The 14,757-nt window shown below is 34.9% G+C and overlaps 1 protein-coding gene and 1 long non-coding RNA gene across 2 annotated transcripts in view; one reads left to right on the top strand and one right to left on the bottom strand.

The window, feature by feature from the left end:
* The window catches only part of LOC105391158, a 111,439-nt gene that overhangs the window by 78,923 nt on the left and 17,759 nt on the right, over positions 1 to 14,757 (top strand). The window lies entirely within an intron of this gene.
* On the bottom strand, positions 6,166 to 8,958 carry LOC119692653. Its single transcript, XR_007267455.1, has 3 exons — positions 8,806 to 8,958; positions 8,530 to 8,722; positions 6,166 to 7,046 (listed from the first exon to the last, which is right to left on the bottom strand). It is a non-coding gene; the product is annotated as an uncharacterized LOC119692653 (long non-coding RNA).

The following is a 14,757-nucleotide window of genomic DNA, read 5'->3' as shown; positions in this document are numbered from 1 at the left end:
GTACTTGTAATGAACAAGATGGTTATTCTGAAAATAAATTATAATTGTTCTACGTCTTTTTAAATGCGGGAAATCCGAACAAAATAAAGAAGCCATTTTTATGGGTGGAATAGTGTTTTAGAGGATTCCCTTCGATTCGTTACCGTTACGATACGTACGACTTTTGAACGACTTGTTCAGAGTGAGAATTTATCAATAAACATCCATAAGACAGGTCAATCCGGCCAACGCATCTACTCGCTTGTGTTATGATCTTCGCAAAACGATTCATCCGAATGTTTAACCGACTTCAAAAAAAGGAGGAGGTTCTCAATTCGTCGGGATCTTTTTTTTTATGTATGTTCACCGATTACTCCGCCGTTTATGAACCGATTTTGAAAATTCTTTTTTTGTTGTATTAGGTTGAGCTCCCAGGTGGTCCCATTTTTTTTCAGAATTTTATCTCACCCCCAATGGTGGGTAAAGGAGTAAAAACAGGGTATGAATTTCCATTTTGGGCACATATTAACCGATTCTAATGAAATTAAGAACGTAAATATAGTTCTTATAACAAAAAAATATGATGGTGACCTTGAGCTGATCTGATGATGGAAACGGAAGGCAGTCAGGGGAACTCCTCAACAGTATATAGCAACTTCGTGTTTAGGCTTGAATGATTCGTATTGATTAGTAGGACTTTTTGGTATCATTTGCACCTTACTTTTGATTGAAAATTATTGCAAATAAACTAAAAACTATAAAATAAAATAATAATTAAAAAAATTAAAAAACCGACTTCAAAAACCACTAAAATGTAAGAAATAATTTAAGGTTTACACAAATTCTAAAAAGAACAGTTCCTGTTTAGGTATATTTGTACTGTCACATACGAGTAGAATTTGTGTAAACCTTAAATTATTTCTTACATTTTTGTGGTTTTTTGAAGTCGGTTTTTTAATTTTTTTAATTATTATTTTATTTTAAATTTGTATGTAGGTCAAAACGCCACGTGGCCATACCTGGGGGGTCACTATCTAAATCGACGTGGTTAGCGCTGCAGTTTTGTTTTTCCGAAGCTTCGGAGCGCTGCGCTAACCACGGCACTATCTCGTTGTACTAAGCATGCCGATTGCGTGACAAGTCTCGTTCGTTCGTTTGTCGATGTAGAGTAACCCCTGGACACTGGAGGACACTACTGTGAGGTGAACTGCCTAATGCGTGTAGTATTTGCATAAAATTTAGATTTTTGCATAGTTCTGTCATATTTTTAATTCAAGTTTTTGTCCAATTGAGTTTGCTAGCCCATTGAAAACGTTAAAGGTTGGGTGTACACGACTAGAATATACATACAGGGTGTCCAACGGCGATGTCACATGGAGAGGAGGTGCCTAAAATACTGACCATAAATACATTTAAAAAACCAGTGTATAATAATTTACTAGAGTATACTGGTCTAAGTTACCTACTAGTCAAAGATTTTATTTAGTTTCAATGCCATAGAGCAGCAATTAACAGCCTACTCGCAGGTACAAGTCTACTAGCGGGTCGGGTTTGGGCACAGCTATAAATAAACCATTAGAACAAAGCTTCCTAATGCTATGTAAATAAACTTTAATTAATTATCACATTATACGTTAATAGCGGTCCGTTACTGTCCCATGGTCAAATATACCGCATGACCTCCATGTAACTACTTAGTTTATTAATTATTATTTACTTAATAGTAAAAAATGATCCCGTATAAGGATGTATAAAGGGCGTATAAGTTTTGAAGTACTGAACCGATTTTCAATAAAAATCGGCGATATGGGTCGCAACTCGCAACCTATCACATGAGTATAAATGTGCTGCGAAAAGTGGGTGGCTCGCTTGTGAGCCACCTCTGATTACCCCTTCGGGGATTACAGTCGTGAGTGCATATGTATGATTTTGAATAAAGCCTTAGGATCTAGGTAGTCTAGGTCGCGTCACGTCTTGAACGCAAAAAATGCTATTCAGTCTATATCTTTAACAGATACATCAGATACCTACATTTAGTCAGAAAAAACACATAGGTTAGGTCACATAGATACGTAAATTAAACTTATAACCCCCTTCCTTTTCTAGTGATGGGTTAACTAGTATTGACCGTTTGGGGTTATAAAGTTAAAGCAAAATAAAAATTATAATTAATTGGTGTACGAGTACGTCGGAATTATCTTCACATTTATCAATTAGCAGATTTTATATAACAAGAAAAAAATACTATGTCAAGGTTGTAGAATATTTAAAACAAAACGTAGATGTGTTCCTAGTTTGAACGTGATAGTGGGGTTGCGTAGTGAATGGAGGAAAGCTTTGACTTTGTTACTTACACTTTAGTCTACAGTTTTATAAATGTTAGTATATATGCGCCATGTGTCACTTACGTGTTTCAGAGGTAGAGTACTGGGTTTTCAGTGCTCAATGCATGCGTCTGAAATTCAGGCTTGTGGACAACTGCTCTATAGCATTTGCTATGTATGTAGTTATGTATTTTGAATGTGATGAAAGTATATACAGGGTGATTGCTAAGTCAATGTTTTCTTTTAAATGGGTTGTAGGACTTGTAGGTTGTAGAGGAAAGGTATCTGCAGTCGATTGAACCCTACAATGCCTTATCCAGAACTCTCCCAACAAACTTATGCTAAGTACCGCGTTTTAGTCGAATTTAAATCTACTTACGGAACCCGAGTCGTTTATCTGTATTTGTAATAAATAACCTTTCGGTCGTTCGACATGACAAAATGTCCTAAGCAGGTTGATCTACTCTGTGGAGGTCGATGGTCCGTATCCGCGTGGATTATATCTCCACGTGAATAATATATGCCAAATAATAGCAGATTACGATTAATAAAAATTAAGGGGTCCCCTAAAAGCTATAGTTTTGATACAGTTTATAGTGAACCACGTTCGAGACCGCAGTAAACGTATACTTTTCTATACATATTGTATTCGTTTTTCTGAGAATCTTCAAATGTCTATGGTGTTCGAGATAATATATGTAATATAATTATGTAGCTATGTCGTTGGTCAGCTATATTGTTTTTTTTTCACTCCATCATCTAATCTAGTCTATCGTGTGCAAAATTCATCAAAATTGGTCCAGCTGTAAAGTCTGACAAGAATAGAACCAACAATATTTCCTCTTTATACTGCACTATTACAATTTAATTCCGTGTTCTATGACAATAATTTCAACAAACACACAAGGTAAAGAATTTGTCAAAGATGTCTTGAGATAGCTTTATCTTGCGTCCATCTCGCTGCCGTCACGCCGGGTAATGGCGCAATTATTGTCCCCTGGTGACGACTAGGTCCAGCTATTAGGCGATGACCTGGCTGATTCTGGGCTGCTGATGCAGCGTGTGCACGCACGTGGAGGGTTTTACGATTACGTGACCTATCTATAGTATACCCGTAGGATCGTCTATCTATACTAGTCTTGGGTGGCTAGACTATTCCGCCCGATTCACTCACTGTTTTGTGCGAGTGTTAAGTAAAGTCTGTTTTCTATTCTCCGATACTAAATTGACAGATTCTGAACGGTTCATCAACAGTCGATTGTCCCGCGATCAACTAACGTATCGTTCAGGACAATCGACTGTTGATGAACGGTTCAGAATCTGTCAATTTAGTATCTGAGATAAAAAAAAACAGAATTTAGTAGATCGGGCTTTAGGCTCAGTTTCTCATTTGAGTACCTACATATAAATGTATCTGTATAATTGACAATTCCGGCAATCACTTCGCTGCATGTCATGCTTAATTATATTGTGCTAAACTTGACGATCCCAGTCGTAAAACCAGCAGTAACAGTGGTAGAGATTGTACGTAGCAGCTTTTACGTACTTGCAATTGCCAGCTTCGCCTTACAAAGTTTTCCGTTTATCTAAATTATATTATGCATATTTTTCCACAAATTGCCGGCCGTCATCACGATGTATGATGATCATCATCACTCGTCCCCTCAAAATCTCTCTAGGTACGTCTGATCCGAAAGCAGACTAACTCTCTTGTATTCTTTAATGTGACACTCAAGATGTCCAAGTCCTTATGAACTGCAATACTAAGCTCAGTTATCGGTTGCTAATGCTAATGTTCGGTGGTGGTAACCCCACAAGTTTTGTTTATGTGTTTATAGAAAGCATTATACGTAGTACGCGAGATAAGCCGGTTCCACACAAGTAAATAAGCAAGAGTCCAATAAACCATGCGTCCTTAAACCTAGCGGCGATAAGCGGAATCAGCGACTGTTCGGAGGTCGCTCGGGGCGCGAGCACACAGTTCGGAAACTAAGCGGGCTGCGCGGGCGCCGAAAATATTGCGCGAGTAAGCGTTTGGAAATTCGCGCAAAAAAATATACGATTTTGTGTCGCATTTTATTGAAAATATTTCGCGAGTGAGCGTTCGGAAATTCGCGAAAAATATTATGTGATTATGTCGTATTTTATTGAAAATTCAGTGTTTTGTTTGCAGGTTTGAGTGATTTTTGGGCGTGTAAATGTAAATTGGTGTTGTGAGTGTCGGGTGGAAAGTGATACATGGATGGAAATGATGTGTTTATGTGTTGACCTGACCTGTGATAGTGAGGGAGTGCATTGATTTGCGCCTTTAAAGGTAATTTTTCATTAGTAACTAGTGTATTCAATTCATTTAGTTTAGTTTTATGAAGATTTTACGAAATACTAAACTACAAAAATTACAGTCATTGAAAGTTTTCTAGAAATTTTACGGTAGTTTTCAGTTTTTCACAAATTTCCATGTACTAGAGCTGAACACTGCAGCATGAAACTTTTCCGTCCCCCTTCTTAATTGATAAATTTGTCTATAATTGTTGTTTACTTGCCAAAGTACAGTTTAAGTGTTGTTTACAATTAAGTAATCTATTAGATCGAGAGTATGTTTACCTTCCTCTCCAGTGGAGCGTGATCGGGGTCTATTAACTAATTACTAGATAGACAGATTAGTCTTTATTAGTACACCAATGAATGAACGCTGCCCGTTGAGGTCAGAGAATTTAAACGTAATTGAGGTAGAAATGGCGATGTTATTGAAGAGCTTTTTTGGTTTATGTAGGTAACTTTTAAAGTGAAGTTTGGAATACATTCTGACAGTTTCGGCTTTCATAAAAAATAGCTTTTTGATAAAATGTAAAATAAGAAATACTTACTGAGTTTGCAGATTGTTTTTGGGTGGTTTCGGAGTCGTGGAGACGTTTCGTGTCTTGTGACCTCAGATACCAACCATTATTTGACTGAAAAACAGATTTTTACAAAAATATACGAGAGAGTAGAGAAAATGTATGTTCTATTTGCCAAATATCCAGAATGTTAAATTTATTACCCAAGTATGAATCTTGTGGGGTTTCTTTATAACATTCATTGTATTATACGAATCTATGTACTTATGTACTAAATACAATGTATATATAACAATAGCGAGTTTCAGACAACTGTACTTTTTGTACTCCCCGTGGTAAATATATTATTTATATTTTTTCTTCATTATTAATAATGACACGCTTAATGAATGGGTGAGACTTCACGAGACTCACTAATGGTTTTTCAAAGTGATAATTGCCATGTGTAGGGAGATACACGAGGCTGTCAACCTGTGTAAGTGGGATTAGTCTAGCTTGACAAAATACAAAGTTACGAAAAGCTATCATGAAATTGGTACGTTTTGCAACCCACGACTCTATCACAAAATACCTATAGTTTTCATGGAACTAGATTGGCCATCGCACGCAAGAAGCAACTCTACAGTAGCCCTACTCTTGCACGCAATGTATTGGTTTCATCTTGCCTTCTCGCCATTTGGCACTCCCGAGATCGACGGTGGTGCCATCTTGTCTTAACTATTGAGCGGTTTTCAACGGAACTCGTCAAAATCTAGTCCAAATTGTGAATTGGCACTCTTGACAACCTTTTTGACAGATGTTATTGTGTTCACTCTTGTGTTTAGGCAAGTCGTCTACGCAAGAACAAATAAACAACTTTTGAGTGGAGATTTGTGAATAAAGTAGTTAAATTATAGCTCGTTTGGGGCTACAATGTACATTAAATTTAAGTACAATGTGTACCATCGCTCTTACGATGAAGGAAAATCGCTATTTTAAAAACTCCGCCTGTATACTTTTAGGCGCAGGCCACCGTACGTACACCCCCGCAGAGAATATAATAGAGCAGCCCGTTAAGCCACAACACCCGGTTTGGTGGAAGGATCCACCATTTACTATGGAGATGAACCACCACTTCCAGCACATCTACATGCCTGTTTTGTGGAAGGATCCACCATTTACTATGGAGATGAACCACCACTTCCAGCACATCTACATGCCTAAATACTATAGTATCTTGTAAATATTTCATTACTTAATGAAAAAGATTTAAAAATAAAAACATTATGTAAATTTCAGAATTCTTTATCTTTATAATAATCATACAGACATACTTTTGTAGAATAATAATATCACCACCACTGTTGAAATACTTGCAAACTTAATAATATAAGGAACATATTAACATAGGAACACTTTCTATAATATTATTTAACATTTCTTAAAACAAAAATGTTCATATACTTCGACATAGGATAGGTATTAATATGAAATAATATTTTAGTCACAGGAAAAATAATATAAAATCTACTTAAATCATCACATCATCCACTACTGCACAACAGCATCTGGACCCATAACTAGTGACAATGGTTATGGGACTAGATGCACTTAACTTTGTTATTTCTTGATAACTATTGCACAATTTCTATGAGGATATTGACTCCATCACGGACAGCTTCTGCAAGGTCCCCTTTAGGCTTTAGGGCATTAGCCCATGCTGTCAGCAGTTAGGCCTCTACCTGCTTTTCCTCTATGACCATCACTCTGTCTACTTCTACATCAACTTGGTTGCGGCGGCTGGATCTACGCTGACAGGATGAGCTGAGCGGTTTGATAGTTCAGGCCTGGGTATGATGGGTTCAGGATGCTGCACCTCGACATTAAGTATGTTATGATCCTGCCATTTACCATGGAATGCCTCAGTCTGAAAAAAAAAGAATTACACATTAACGTTTAAATAAAATTTAAAAAATCCAGTACTTACAGCTGAACACAAAAGAGTAGAGATTAATGTTTTTGGAACTAATCAGATTTAAACCTGGCAATAAAAAAAAACTTGTGATTTGTGGTCTGTTTCTATGGTTTGAATGTCAAACTCGCCCTGTTCCTGTATAAACAAATCGAATTTTGCTTAATTTTGGAGTTTTGTGGATTGTTGAGTTTGTTCACGAAGTGAAAATGAATAAAACCATTCGCAGCGAAGCTAGACAGATGATTTACAGCGTTTACCTACGATGTTTGGCGGAGAATGAGGCTGGAGAAGTATTAGTCAATATATACCTACGATGTTTATGAAAGAGCAGCGTTTTATACTGGTGAGTAGGTACTTAATTTCTAACCATTAACATACATTGCTTATATTTCTTGTAAAAAAGTACTATTTTGATGTAATAGAATGCCTTTCAATGTGTATTTGTTATTCTTATAGAGGTTAGAAAATACTAGTGTCAAACGTTACATGACATCAGGGTCTGGATGCTAATGCTGTCAAAACATCAGGTCTAGATACTTTTTTACTAACCCCCGACTCAAAAAGGGTATCGATAAGTTTTACAGCTGTAGGTGTCTATGTGTGTCGGTCTCTCCGTGTAGAGTACCTATTGTAAAAATATGTGTAAGAATATGTAATGCCGAGTTGCAGCAAGGGACTTTAAGCTAATGTGGACATTAAATCTATGTCTGTCTCTTTCTGTCCGTATACTGTCAAAGCAAGGCAACAATACATTTAATGCCGACATTAACTTAAAGCATCCTTTCTGCAACTCAGTGTAAGAGTCGGTATAAATTCTCCAGACATAATAATTTGCAAGTCACTGCTTTTCTGACCAATTAAATAATTTGTTGCAGGAAAATCGGTAAACACAGTTTTAGAAGAATTGCCGGGGCACATTTGAACTTTTTCCTGAGCAAGAAAAAACTGTAATAAAATATCGATGTGTGATACTATCACTTTTCTCCTATAGTAATTACATAATGGGATAACCAACACATGTTTCAGTGCAAAAAAACATTATGAAATACACAATGAAATAAAAGTTACAGTTGATTTGATTTAATGAAATTCATTCAAGACTGCCCCCCTCTCCCCAACTAATTTCTTCTCTTAACATAAACCTCCCCAAAAAGTCGCATTTTATAATTAGTAAATATTTGAAACATTTCTCGTTTTGATTTTTTAAGTATCGTGATACTTTTGTCCGTTTTCTATACTATAATAGTGTGGCCACTTTCTTAGATTGCAACGCCCTCAATTATTCTCTACTCTTTTATGTTCCATTGTACTTAATATGAAAAAAAATAGTTAAGTAAAGTAAGATTTGTGGGTCATCTTGGGGTAAGTTAGCTTACGGGGATTTTAATTTGTTAGTCATAACACAATGAAAAGTAAACTTAAGATTTTAACTTACTTTAGGCATATCAGCGGAGTCCATCTTTTCAAGACCCTTCGCCCGCATTAAAGGTCGAGGCCATTGATGCTATTTTTTCATAATTTTATCTTCCCTAGGTCGGTTTAAGAAGATCCCTGGCCATTCCTGGGTCACTATCTAGATATTCTACAAGTAATTTCGTCTGGCGGTACGACGGCCGAGTTGCGGAACTCTGTGGGGAAAAACTAGGTTCATTATAATAATCATAGTGGATATACAGATGATTCTAACACGTTTGGTAACTGAACAACGTACCATAATATTGGTTTTTAAACTTTATAAGTTGTTACTTATTATGAAAATCCACCGACCGGCCATGACAACAAGAATTTTAATGACAATTTGTTTTTTTTTTTCGTTTTCATTCATTCTTTCACAGAGTAACTGTCAAAATTGACTCACATGCAACACAAGTTAGAACCAATTCGTAACACAAGACTAATCGTGAGCCAATTCATGTCGAGAGTGCCAAATCTAACTTGAAATTGCCATTAACTTGTGTTCAATCTTAACACGATATGAATTTACGTCTTGCGTGCCAAGAGTAGGCCTCCAGGTCGTTAGCGCTTGACAGTTCAGTCATACTTCAGAGTTCAGTCAGACCCTTGTCGATTTTTGTACTCTATTAGCACAGTATGGTAAAATTTTATTCATGATAATAATATGATAGTTCATCTGTATGGCCAACTTCAACTATTTTAACAGGAATGACTGAAAAATTGCGAAAGAAAATACGTGCGTTCCATAATATGCAAAGTTATGAAACAGTCCAAATCAGGACATAAGAGACTCAGAATTACCACCAAAAAGGCTGTATAACCATTCCGCTTACGATCGAATCACCCTGTTTGCGTCTAACATAGCTAGTGCACACAATAGAATTAAAGGATAATATTATTGAATCAAGTGCAGTGTTTTGTAAACTAAGCTTTATGTAAGGAACTGAAACATTCCGGTTGAAACATCTTAGACTGCTTTGTTACATATACGTCGATGAAATGTTATACCTACAGTTTCTAGCATTTAATATACGAGCAACTAATTTAACATGATTCTAACATTCTCACATCTTACCCTCAAATTCATATAACGTATTGTAAATTTACAACAAGGTTAAAATTGACTTTGAAACACACGAGTTTCGACTCTTTACATCAGTGAAAAGGATGAAATTCGTATATCACAACGTGAATTTTAAGCATATTGTAAAGTGTCAAAAAGCTCTATGAATTTGGGGGTAAGTAAGTCTACTAAGCCTAAAGGAGCCTCAGGAGGCATTTTCTCCAGTTATGTCGTCATAATTAAATGAATAATTAAAAATATAACATGACGTGCAATATTCTAATACGCGTTTACAGAAAACATTCTTCCAACTTGTGACGTAAACGATGGTCAAACAAACATCCTTTGACATTTAAAACTACTGCTATTAAAATAATAGTAACCTGAATATAATAAATTAATGACATAAATTCTATGTTTCTGCGAATACTAACAAGTTCAGTTACTAACTGGAACATTCTGAACATAGATCGTAACTAGTTTTTATTTAGTAAAACCTACATTTAGGGCCACTTACACAAACATTTAAATCTAGATTTAGTGTCAAATCTCGATTTAAGAAATCCATATAAAATTTGGCACTAAATCGAGATTTAACACTAAATCTAGATTTAATATGTTGGTGCAAGTGGCCCTTACTGATTACCGCAGTACTACTGCAGCCTAGACCCTAGTGCTAGGTTCATTCACCAAGCCCTAGCAAGTACAGGCGGTGACATGAATCCTTATACAGGGTTATTTGCAAGTAGACCTGATCCTTTCAGGAGGTGATAGAGGAAGGCATTTCCAGTCGATTATACCCTATAATGCATTATCCAAAACTTAACCATTTCTAAGATATTTAATATTTAAAGATTTTTTGAATTTTTGCCTAAATTTCATGTTTAAAACTGAAAATAAAAAAAACTAGACATATTTCAATACTTTTTTTGTTTGTTTTGCATTAGTAACATCTTAATAAACTTATTAAAATAATCAAATGTGCATTATTCGACTTAAATTAGACACAATACCTCAAAATAGATAAACATTTTTAAAAAATATTCAAAACCTAAAAACAAATAAGTTAAATTAAAAAAGAATTTCATTTAACAATTTTTTGTGCACTTCAGCTTAAAAACATTGTCAACTTATGAGCTTTCAAATGAGATATTTCAATATCAAATCGATTTAGGTTTCACCAAGATATGGCCAAAACAATCAGAGAAGGCGGAGAAAACTCAACAGGGGTTTCCATACTAAAGTTAACAGGACTGAAAACCATCACACTTTTTACCTTTAAATTGCGCTAATTTTGTTAGTTTTTCTGTTGAATTTTGTCCGCCTTCTCTGATTGTTTTGGCCATATCTTGAAGATACCTAAATCGATTTGATATTGAAATATCTCATTTGAAAGCTTATAAGTTGACAATGTTTTTAAGCTGAAGTGCACAAAAAATTGTTATATGAAATTCTTTTTTAATTTAACTTATTTGTTTTTAGGTTTTGAATATTTATTAAAAATGTTTATCTATTTTGAGGTATTGTGTCCAATTTAAGTCGAATAATGCACATTTGATTATTTTAATAAGTTTATTAAGATGTTACTAATGCAAAACAAACAAAAAAAGTATTGAAATATGGCTAGTTTTTTTTATTTTCAGTTTTAAACATGAAATTTAGGCAAAAATTCAAAAAATCTTTAAATATTAAATATCTTAGAAATGGTTAAGTTTCGGATAATGCATTCTAGGGTATAATCGACTGGAAATGCCTTGCTCTATCACCTCCTGAAAGGATCAGGTCTACTTACCAATAACCCTGTATACATTTTTAGGGTTCCGTAGCCAAAATGGCAAAAACGGAACCCTTATAGTTTCGTCATGTCCGTCTGTCCGTCTGTCCGTCTGTCACAGCCGATTTACTCGGAAACTATAAGTACTACAGTGATGAAATTTGATGGGAATATGTGTTGTATGAACCGCTACAAAAATATGACACTAAATAGTAAAAAAAAGAATTGGGGGTGGGGCCCCCCATACATGTAACTGAGGGATGAAATTTTTTTTTTCGATGTACATACCCGTGTGGGGTATCAATGGAAAGGTCTTTTAAAATGATATAAAGTTTTCTAAAAAACATTTTTCTTAAAGTGAACGGTTTTTGAGATATCAGCTCTCAAAGTCGTAAAAAGTATGTCCCCCCCCCCTCTATTTTTATAACTACGGGATATAAAATTCTAAAAAAAATAGAGGTGATGCATGCTAATTAACTCTTTCAACGATTTTTGGTTTGATCAAAGTATCTCTTATAGTTTTTGAGATAGGTTGATTTAAGCTACGGAACCCTTTGTGCGCGAGCCCGACTCGCACTTGGCCGGTTTTTGATTATGTTTTAACACATTAATAGAGGTAGAGTTCATTTGTTATAGTTCCTGTTATCGTGTAAAATAAGGTTGCGCATAATCATAAAATATTAACCTGCTATGTTATAGTAATCTTAAGAAAAAATAGAAACATAATTCGAGACAAAATTACTTAACAATTTAAGTGAAATGTATTTTACCATAGGCCCTACAACTCAGTTTTTTTATTGATATAAAAATATATATCACTGGCCTTGATATTCTAAGTCAAATTCGTATTTCCCATTAGAGTTTACTTATAAAAAACACGCACTCACGCCCTGTACTAATGTACTCCCTTGCGGGGTAGGCAGAGGTGCATTGCTGCACCTGAGTTTACTTATAATATGTTTTTATAAGATTGCACCTCTAGTAAGTTATCGACTTAGATAACGTCACTATACCGCGATTCGACATAGTATAATTGTATTAAATATGTATACGTGCCGGAAGTAATATTATGGTTATTTACTCGCAATTGTTTTTACCGTAATATTGGTATAATTTGGGAATTACACGAAGTCACGAGTACTCTACTACTGTAAGAATTAAACACAAAACAATTAATTCTATTTCTCGTACGAGTATTTTAGTTTGTTACAAAACGCAAAACAAAACAATTATAGCTATTTAGGGTATTTTGTTTAGTTGAAGTACTGTATCATTTGAGATTAAAACAGACCTTATAGAATTTGCGCCTCAAACTACTAAATTCATACTAAGCTATGTCACATGGATTCGCTTAAAGCTTACCCCCTTATTCATAGAGAAGTTACAAAACGTTTTAACTAATAAACTGTTTTGTCCCTCTCCAACAAAGAGCAATTTGTTCTTTGACAGAGAGGGACAAAACAGTTTATTAGTTAAAACGTATTGTAACTTTTCTATGAATAAGGGGGTTAGACTGCATCGTTTCATAAAACGCTTTGTAGTAGGTAGTACAGTAGTCCAAATATAATAGACCCGTTTGGTCAGCTACACAAATTTGCAATTTATTCTTGATTTACTTGATGAAATATATAAAAAGACACATAAGCTGGCTTATTATTTAACGCCCGAAAGAAAAAAGAACTTTTAAAGCACCAAAAGTTACTTATTGTTTAGATTTTTTATGATTTAGGGTTGACACTAGCTGTTATCCCATACATTTTGGAGCTGTCCAAACGAGCCTGTTATATTTCGACGACTGTAGAGTGGCATATCAGCTAAATATGCCCCTGACCCATCATTCAACAATGAGCGATGACGGACCGACCTAGACCATGGCAGAGGATGGCTGGCTGGCATTGGACAGCGCAAGAATTCGCAACTCGTAAATAATGTATAATATGTTATGTAAATTACGACTGACTACATTAAAATCTCCAATTTTATAGCCTCAAGTTACATAATGATATAATCGTATATAAGGTTAGTTTAGGATAGCACTACGATTTTGCGTTTTGCGACGAGATTGGAAAATAGCGCCGTAAAATAATTTCCCCGCTATTGTTTTATCGCATATGCGAGAGTTTTATCACATGCGGAGATTCATCTGAAATAATACTGAAATACTCATTTATTCATAAATAAATAATTATTTACTTGTCAGAACAGAGATAAAACATAAAATGAGTTAGAGAAAATGTGAAGTTACAATTAAAAACATTAGTCTTTACAATTAGACATTAAATAACAGTAGTATAAATGCAGATAGTATAATATTAAGTATTCTGTCAACAATAATTGACTAAAGTTTAGAACAACAATAAGGCCCTGTTTCACAATGTCTGGTTAGTGGATACCTGCTACATAAAATACGTGCTGTCACTGTCTAAAAAATAATGACAGAGTGTGACAGCATGTATTTTACCCGACAGGTAGGGGTAAGTAATACGAGGTATAAAAACGAATGGTATAACATTCACAAGGTATACGCCCATATGATATAAATTTATTAAGTATAACGATCACTGTACATAACAAACGAAAGGCATAATTACTAAATACATAATTTCGTTAAGAATAACGTTCAAAAAGTATAATTCCAATTGATATAACGATTAAAATGCATAACGTTTATAACTATTCTACAACGGATATAATTATCATAATGTATAATGCACAAAAAGTATAAAAGATTGTCGTATCGTATTTTCATTATTATTGACGTGTGGGGAACGCTCCGCTCCGCTTCGCTGCGCTCCGCTTTGGTTTCGACGAACATGTGCACCTAACACGCTCCTCCTCGCTTTGCTCGTCGTCGCACCTATCTTTAGGTTTTGGTGCTAGGGGATTTGACGGTGTTGGGTAATTAAACACAGATTATGAACTTTATACTAAATGATAGTATATATTTAAATCGATATACGTAATGTAGGTATGTTATACGAATTGATATTATTCCTCGTAAGTATTATATATTTTGATTTTATATAAAATGTACGTTATACCAATTGAATCTTATACCTTATGAAAATATAGATTTTGTTGTTATACGTAACGTTCATTATATGTTGTGAACGTTATTAATGTGAAATTATACATTTCGTTTTTATACGTCGCAATACGCACCCGACAGGTAGCCGTTATCCAGACATTGTGAAACAAGCCCTAAATAATATAATATAATGTCAATGAATAAAATACTGAAATAACATTGTCAAAATTATATAATAATAAGGGCGGATTCGGCCAACGTCGAGTAACTATTTACTCACGAGTAAACTACCAGTTACTCGCGAGTAAGCAGATTTTGCATTCTATCAAACCTGAAAACAAGA

Source organism: Plutella xylostella, chromosome 20 (genome assembly GCF_932276165.1).
Source record: "Plutella xylostella chromosome 20, ilPluXylo3.1, whole genome shotgun sequence".
NCBI lineage: Eukaryota > Metazoa > Arthropoda > Insecta > Lepidoptera > Plutellidae > Plutella > Plutella xylostella.
Note: the sequence above shows the minus strand (reverse complement) of the source record. Positions and strands in the feature narration are given on the sequence as shown.